This window comes from Lupinus angustifolius, unplaced genomic scaffold, assembly GCF_001865875.1.
Source record: "Lupinus angustifolius cultivar Tanjil unplaced genomic scaffold, LupAngTanjil_v1.0 Scaffold_161_9, whole genome shotgun sequence".
Classification (NCBI taxonomy): domain Eukaryota; kingdom Viridiplantae; phylum Streptophyta; class Magnoliopsida; order Fabales; family Fabaceae; genus Lupinus; species Lupinus angustifolius.
The window spans coordinates 1-6,893 of NW_017726214.1; the positions used below are offsets into that span (position 1 = coordinate 1).

A 6,893-nucleotide genomic window follows, 5' to 3' on the forward strand; every position below is an offset into this window, starting at 1 on the left:
GAGGATGAGGATGAGGATTGGAGGAGGATGAGAATGAGGATAGGATTAAGAGGGGATGAGGAGGACGATGAGGAAGAAGAAAGGATGAGGACGAGAATGAGAATGAGGATGAGGATGAGGATAGGATGAGGATGAGAATGAGGATGAGGATAGGATGAGGACAAGGACGAGGATGTGGATAGGATTAGGACGAGAATGAGGATGAGGATAGGCTGTGGATGAAGACGAGGATGAGGATAGGATGAGAACGAGGATGAAGATGTGGATGAGGATGAGGATGAGGATGAGAATGAGGATAGGACCTTAGCCCTGACAACCTTGCTGATATGCATATATCTAACAACAATGACCCTACATATGAGAACCCTGCTATCCAGAGTTCAACACATCTCCCAACAGAAACTATTCCTCATAATCCTCCAATAGACCAACCCTTAAGACATTCCCTTAGGACTCACAATCCTCCTAAATACCTCCAAGACTACCACTGCACTCTCTTCTCTGGCTCCACACCTTATGATTCTCCATCCATCAAATACCCTATTTCAAATCATCTCACATACAATTACTTATCCTCTGCACAAAAACACTACTCTCTTTCCATTTCCACTGCTTTCACACCTACTCACTACAAGGATGCCATCTTACACCAATGCTGGAAAGATGCTATTCAAAATGAACTTCATGCCTTACAACAAAGTAATACTTGGATCATTACTGATCTTCCCCCCAACAAAAGAGCAATAGGTTGTAAATGGGTGTTTAAAACTAAACACAAAGCTGATGGGACTATAGAAAGACACAAAGCAAGATTAGTTGCTAAAGGTTTTAGCCAAATAGAAGGAGTTGATTACCTAGACACATTTAGTCCTGTCATTAAGATGACCACCATTAGAGTCTTAATTTCTCTAGCAGCCACCTATAATTGGCATATGCATCAGCTAGATGTTAACACTGCTTTTCTCCATGGTGACCTTAAAGAGGTGGTCTACATGAAAATCCCTCCTGGATTACAGGTTAGGAACCCCTCCTCTGTATGCAAATTACAAAAATCATTATATGGCCTCAAGCAATCTAGTAGGCAATGGCATGAGAAACTAACTAAAGTTCTCACCACATCTGGTTACCAGAAATCCAATGCTGATCACTCCCTATTTACTAAAAATCAAAGCTCTGGTTTCACTAGTATTCTAGTTTATGTAGATGATTTGGTCCTAATAGGGAATGACTTAACTGAAATCCAAATTACCAAGCAAATCCTTCATGACAAATTTAGCATCAAAGACTTAGGCATCCTCAAATTTTTCTTAGGCATTGAAATAGCCAGATCTAGACATGGCATAGCCCTTTACCAACGAAAGTATGTCCTTGATCTCTTAACTGAAACTGGAATGCTTGGATGCAAACCGTGTTCCACACCTATGGAGTATCACAACAAACTCCATAGCTCCTCTGGTTCCACCTTACCAGATGCCACTCCTTACAGACAATTAATTGGCAAACTCATATACCTTACTAATACCAGGCCAGATTTATGTTATGTTGTTGGCCACTTGAGTCAGTTCCTCTCTGCTCCCACTGACCAACACAAACAAGCTGCCTATAGGATCTTACGTTACCTTAAATCTAATCCTGGTTTAGGTGTTCTTTTCAATAGCAACAATGATACCAGCCTTAAAGGCTACTCTGATTCTGACTGGGGTGCTTGTTTAGACACTAGGAAATCTGTGACTGGTTGGTGTTTCTTCTTGGGAACATCTCTTATATCTTGGAAAAGCAAGAAACAAAACACCGTTTCTAAATCCTCTGCTGAAGCAGAATATAGGGCATTAGCCATGGCTTCTTGTGAAGCTCAATGGCTGATTTCTTTGCTTAATGATTTACATATTTCTAACTCATCTCCTGTTCCTATTTTTTGTGATAACAGATCCGCTTTATACATTGCCGCAAATCCTGTTTTTCACGAACGAACAAAACATATTGAAATCGATTGCCACATTGTGAGGGAAAGAGTTCAGAACAATTTGATACACTTGCTCCCCATATCTTCATCTCAACAACTGGCAGACATATTCACAAAAGCTCTGCCTCCAGCATCATTCAATTTCTTAATCAGCAAGCTTGGCATGCTTAACTTCCACATGCCAGCTTGTGGGGGGCTGTTGAAGTATGATCCTCAATCAAAAGGAATAGCCCATACTTCTAGCCCAAACAAGCATGACAAATCTGAATCCAATAACTAGTTTCCTCTTTTAGTAATTGTTAGTTAAATCTGTTTTTTCTGTTTTTCCTTTTATAGTTAGTCTGTTAGTTTGTTTTCTTCTTCTTATAAATAGCCTGTTGTAATCATTCTTTTGCTTCATCTTGAAGCATATATCATTCAATAAGATTAGCTGGAGTATCATTCATTCTTTTCCCTTTGAGCAGGCTTTCTTCTTCTTCTTCTTCTTCCAAACACTGTTTTCTGTTTTAGTAAAACCATGGAAGGTTGCAACTTCAACAGTTAATGGATGTATCAAGTGGGATTTTGAGGATGCCTGAGATTGCTCATCACAGAGAAGATGTGGAACTAGTGAAATTAGCAACAAAGAAAGGTAACACTATTGTGGCCGTGTACGTGAAGAACAATTCTGCAACCTTAACAGTTCTTTACTCACATGGCAATGCTGCTGATCTTGGTCAATGTATCCAATTTTCAATGAGCTTAGTGTTCATCTTGGTGTCAATCTTATGGCGTATGTGAAATCTAACATGTCCTCAATTTCTTTTGTTGCATTTACATTTATATGTGGATACTTAACCTTTATAGTTTATGGTATATGAATGTCTTTCATGCATATATAGAACCAATGAGTTTTTTTATTTATTTTTCTGTTGATGTGCAGGTATGATTATTCTGGTTATGGACAATCTTCTGGAAAGGTTTGTGATCTGCTTCCTACACTGTGTTTGTTACGAATATTATTTTTCTTCAGTGTGTAAATCAATATTAACAAGTCTACTGGGCTTTTAGCACGTGTGATTAGCTACGTTTGCAGAAAAGTCAAAAGAGAGCATAATGAGAAGAATATAAGATATTACGTTATAGATCCTAGAGCCTAAGAACCATTATGCATATAAGTAAACAAAATTTCTTGGTGAAGAGGCATTACATATATGTTTATTACCAATGGGGCCAAAAAATTAGGTGTTTATAGAAGTTGGCATGTAATAAAGTTGTGAGCAATATATATTCAGTTAAAATGCACCCAGCTTAATGAAGGATAGCCTTGTCTTTATTTTTCTGTTTACTACAAATTATGAGTTTCTGTGATTGAATTAATATAAAAGTATAGCACTGAAATTATATATAGCAGGATCATTTGCAAGCCGTAGTTCAAAATAAAAAATGCTGTAAGATGTTCAAAAACATCACATTGTTTCTTATACACATTTATTTTGCTAGTTACAATTGGGGTAGTTTGATTAAGTAATCAGAATCTTTTAAGGGTACATTGGGTAGAATTTGATTTGGAAGGATAAGGGAAGATATATGACTAAGTAGGACAAAAGAATTACCACTACAGTAACATCATTTTGAATGTAATTTAGTTCAGGAAACATGGTACTATGTTGTTGCACCAAAGTTCAAAGAATTTTGGTTGTTTGACAATTATGTTACATTACTGACACAAATACTATTAGAATTTAGAACTATTAGAACATGCTGCAATCTTATATACAATTCTCAAAGGAATTAGTACTTGGTAATGTCAAGATCCACCAGTATCTAGTAGTTTCTAACATGTTATCACAACAATCTATATATCTAGTATTATTTGAAATTATCTAAGATCAAACAAATTTATCTATTACTTCTACATGTTTCCATTTTCTAAAATACTATCAATAACACTAATAATTTGTATTTTTGAAGAGGAAGCAACTATTAATTAGTTAAACTGTATTTGTCATTAGCCAAGTGAGCAAGACACTTATGCTGACATAGAAGCTGCATATAGATGCCTAGAAGAGAAATATGGAGTGAAAGAAGAAGATACAATATTGTATGGTCAATCAGTTGGAAGTGGACCAACTCTTGAATTGGCTACACATTTGCCTAGATTGAGAGGTGTTATCCTTCATTGTCCAATCTTGTCTGGCCTAAGAGTTATGTATCCTCTTAAGAAAACATTATGGTTTGACATTTATAAGGTTTATCTTCTGTTTTTATTTACATAAGAATAACTCTAATGTTGGAATTGTGTTCTGAAATTGAAATGCTTGGCCTACTTCTTCTTGCAGAATATTGATAAAATCCCACTAGTCAAGTGTCCAGTTCTGGTAATTCATGTAAGTGCTTGTTCTATTCATCTTCCGTAGTTGTTTCGTTCATAATGATTCTTATTACACACCCTGCTTTAATTTTGTAATATTAGCCTCTTGGAATTACATTTGTATATTTCTATATTTATGCCCAAGGCCCAATTCATTGTTTAAATACAATTAAAGTAATTGCATTTGTTTTTATCATATTTGTTATTTATTTAAAATAGTTTATATGATAAAGTCCTTGATTAAAATTAGAGACTTGTTATTATAATAGAGATTATAACAAATGAGAAACATGTCTTTTATAAATTTTTGGTCTAAAATTGTTCTTGATCATAGAGTTATTGAGAATAAGACATCAATGACTCAGACAGATTAATATATGTGTAATAGTATTTATTGGATAAATATTAATAGATCTCATTTATTAAATTGCACATATAAATGATGCATATGTAGATATGATCATTGAACTGACTCAACTGAGAATTCCTAATAGTTAAGATTACCTTAAATTGTCAAAAGGAAATTCTAAAGAAGAAATGAAATACTTTCCTTTGACCTGAGATTAACATAGTAATTAACATGTTATTTATCATACTTTGATTTCGGACACATAATGTCTCAGGACGTTATTTGAATGAACATTGAGTATGATTAAATGCTTGTAGAATTAATGATTAATCAAGACGGAATCCATCAACTCTTGGTAATGAGTTTGAGCTCTATAATAAAATAAGACCTTGGCCAAGGTATTACAATGAATAAAGAAATGAGTTTCTTTGAGTCATCATGGCAACTTGTTAAAGTTTGACAATTNCATGCTATCTGGTCGTTAAGGAGTATTGCTAGACGCCAACCTTGATTAGTAAACTAATTTAGTTAATTTACTACCAGCTTAGTATTGAACCTACGGGGTCACACACTAACGAATGTTCTAATCTTTGCTATATAATTATATTATTTGATAATTAAAATTGGAGAATTTAATTTGATCAAATAAATATTTTATGGAATATTATTTTAATTATATGCTAGCACTAAGAATTAAATAATAAAGAAAATAAATTCTAAAATTAATTATTTGTACCTGAAAAATAAAAGATGAGTTATTATGTTGTTTTTTATGAAACAATATGTGGTAAATGGTTTGCAACTTTTCAAACCAATAAGTACCATTTAAAGAGTTGTAATCTTTTTACTAAAATATTTCAAAAGGATGAAGATGTACCTTTTGGAAATGCAAAACTAAGAGGGAATTTTTTTTTACGGCACTGTGCATATATATATATATGTATCCGTGGATATATAGTAAAAGTGTGAGAAAAGAAAAAAAAAGTTCTATTATTTCTTCATTGTGTGTACAATCATTTTCTCCTTTTATTTGCTATACTTATATACAAAAGGAGTTTTGTGAGTAAGAAATTCTTAGTTTTAGAGTGTCATTTTTCTGCTCCATTGGTTCAAAGAGTTGATAACAAAGGTTGGTCTTGGTGTGGATACATGCGTAGACTCTTCATAATTTTGAAAAACAACTTTAAAGATTCAGGAACTATAACCAGGTACGCATTTTGTATGCAGTTTTTTTTTGGTTATATATAATTTTAAACACAAATAGATTCATGTTTATTCCGCTGCGTGTGTTATGAACACTATTAAAATTTCTTTCAATTGGTATCAGAGCCAGATCTTTTGTGTTTAATTTTTATATATGTTTTTTTTTGTGACGTGACTGTTAGTATATTTAATATACATATATATGAAAGAGAGTTATCTCTGTGTGTCTGCATATAAGAGATTGCTCTCTGTTATTTAATATTGCCTAGTATTGCTTTTAATAACATGGTTGTTATATTATATTTAATATGAATGATAGAGAGAGTAGTCTCCCTGTTATATGTAGTGAAGATGAAATTAGAGTGTCACTAATTGAATATATATAATAATATATAATATGACAGTGTCGACATTCTCATCATCATCCTCATCCTCATCCTCTTCCCTGTCCTCATCCTCATCCTCATCCTCGTCCTCATCCTATACTCATCCTCATCCTATCCTCATTCTCGATTTGGATATAATTATATTAGTTTGGTCTCACTCTGCTATATTGACACTGCATGTGAAAATATTTTTTATATGATACATGGGTGCATATATATATATGAAAGAGAATAGTCGGTGTGCATATATACTTTTTGTTTTAAAAATAAATTTACATTGTGCACATGTAATTGATAGAAAAAAAAAAGGTAGGACATTACTTATTGATATTTTCAAAAGTACTGAATTTTTTGTTTTCTTGTGTACACGCTAAGCATTATTAATATGTTATAATGTGTTAAAAGTGATGTTGATTTAAAATTTAATAACAAGGAACGACCTGAATACCAGGAGACTTGTAAATTAAATCAATTGTAACATGTGATGTTTGTTTATAATTTAATAACAAGGAATGACCTGACAACCAGGGGACTTGTAAAATTAAATTGTTTAAAACATGTGTACTAATAGGAACGACCTGATTAATATGAGACTATTTGTATAAATGTTTTTATTTTATTTTATCAAATTGTATGCGA

At 33.2% G+C, this 6,893-nt stretch overlaps 1 pseudogene; it reads left to right on the forward strand.

The window, feature by feature from the left end:
• The first annotated feature begins 2,506 nt into the window (after nucleotides 1-2,506).
• Nucleotides 2,507-6,893, forward strand: part of LOC109340338 — a 6,452-nt pseudogene continuing 2,065 nt past the window's right edge.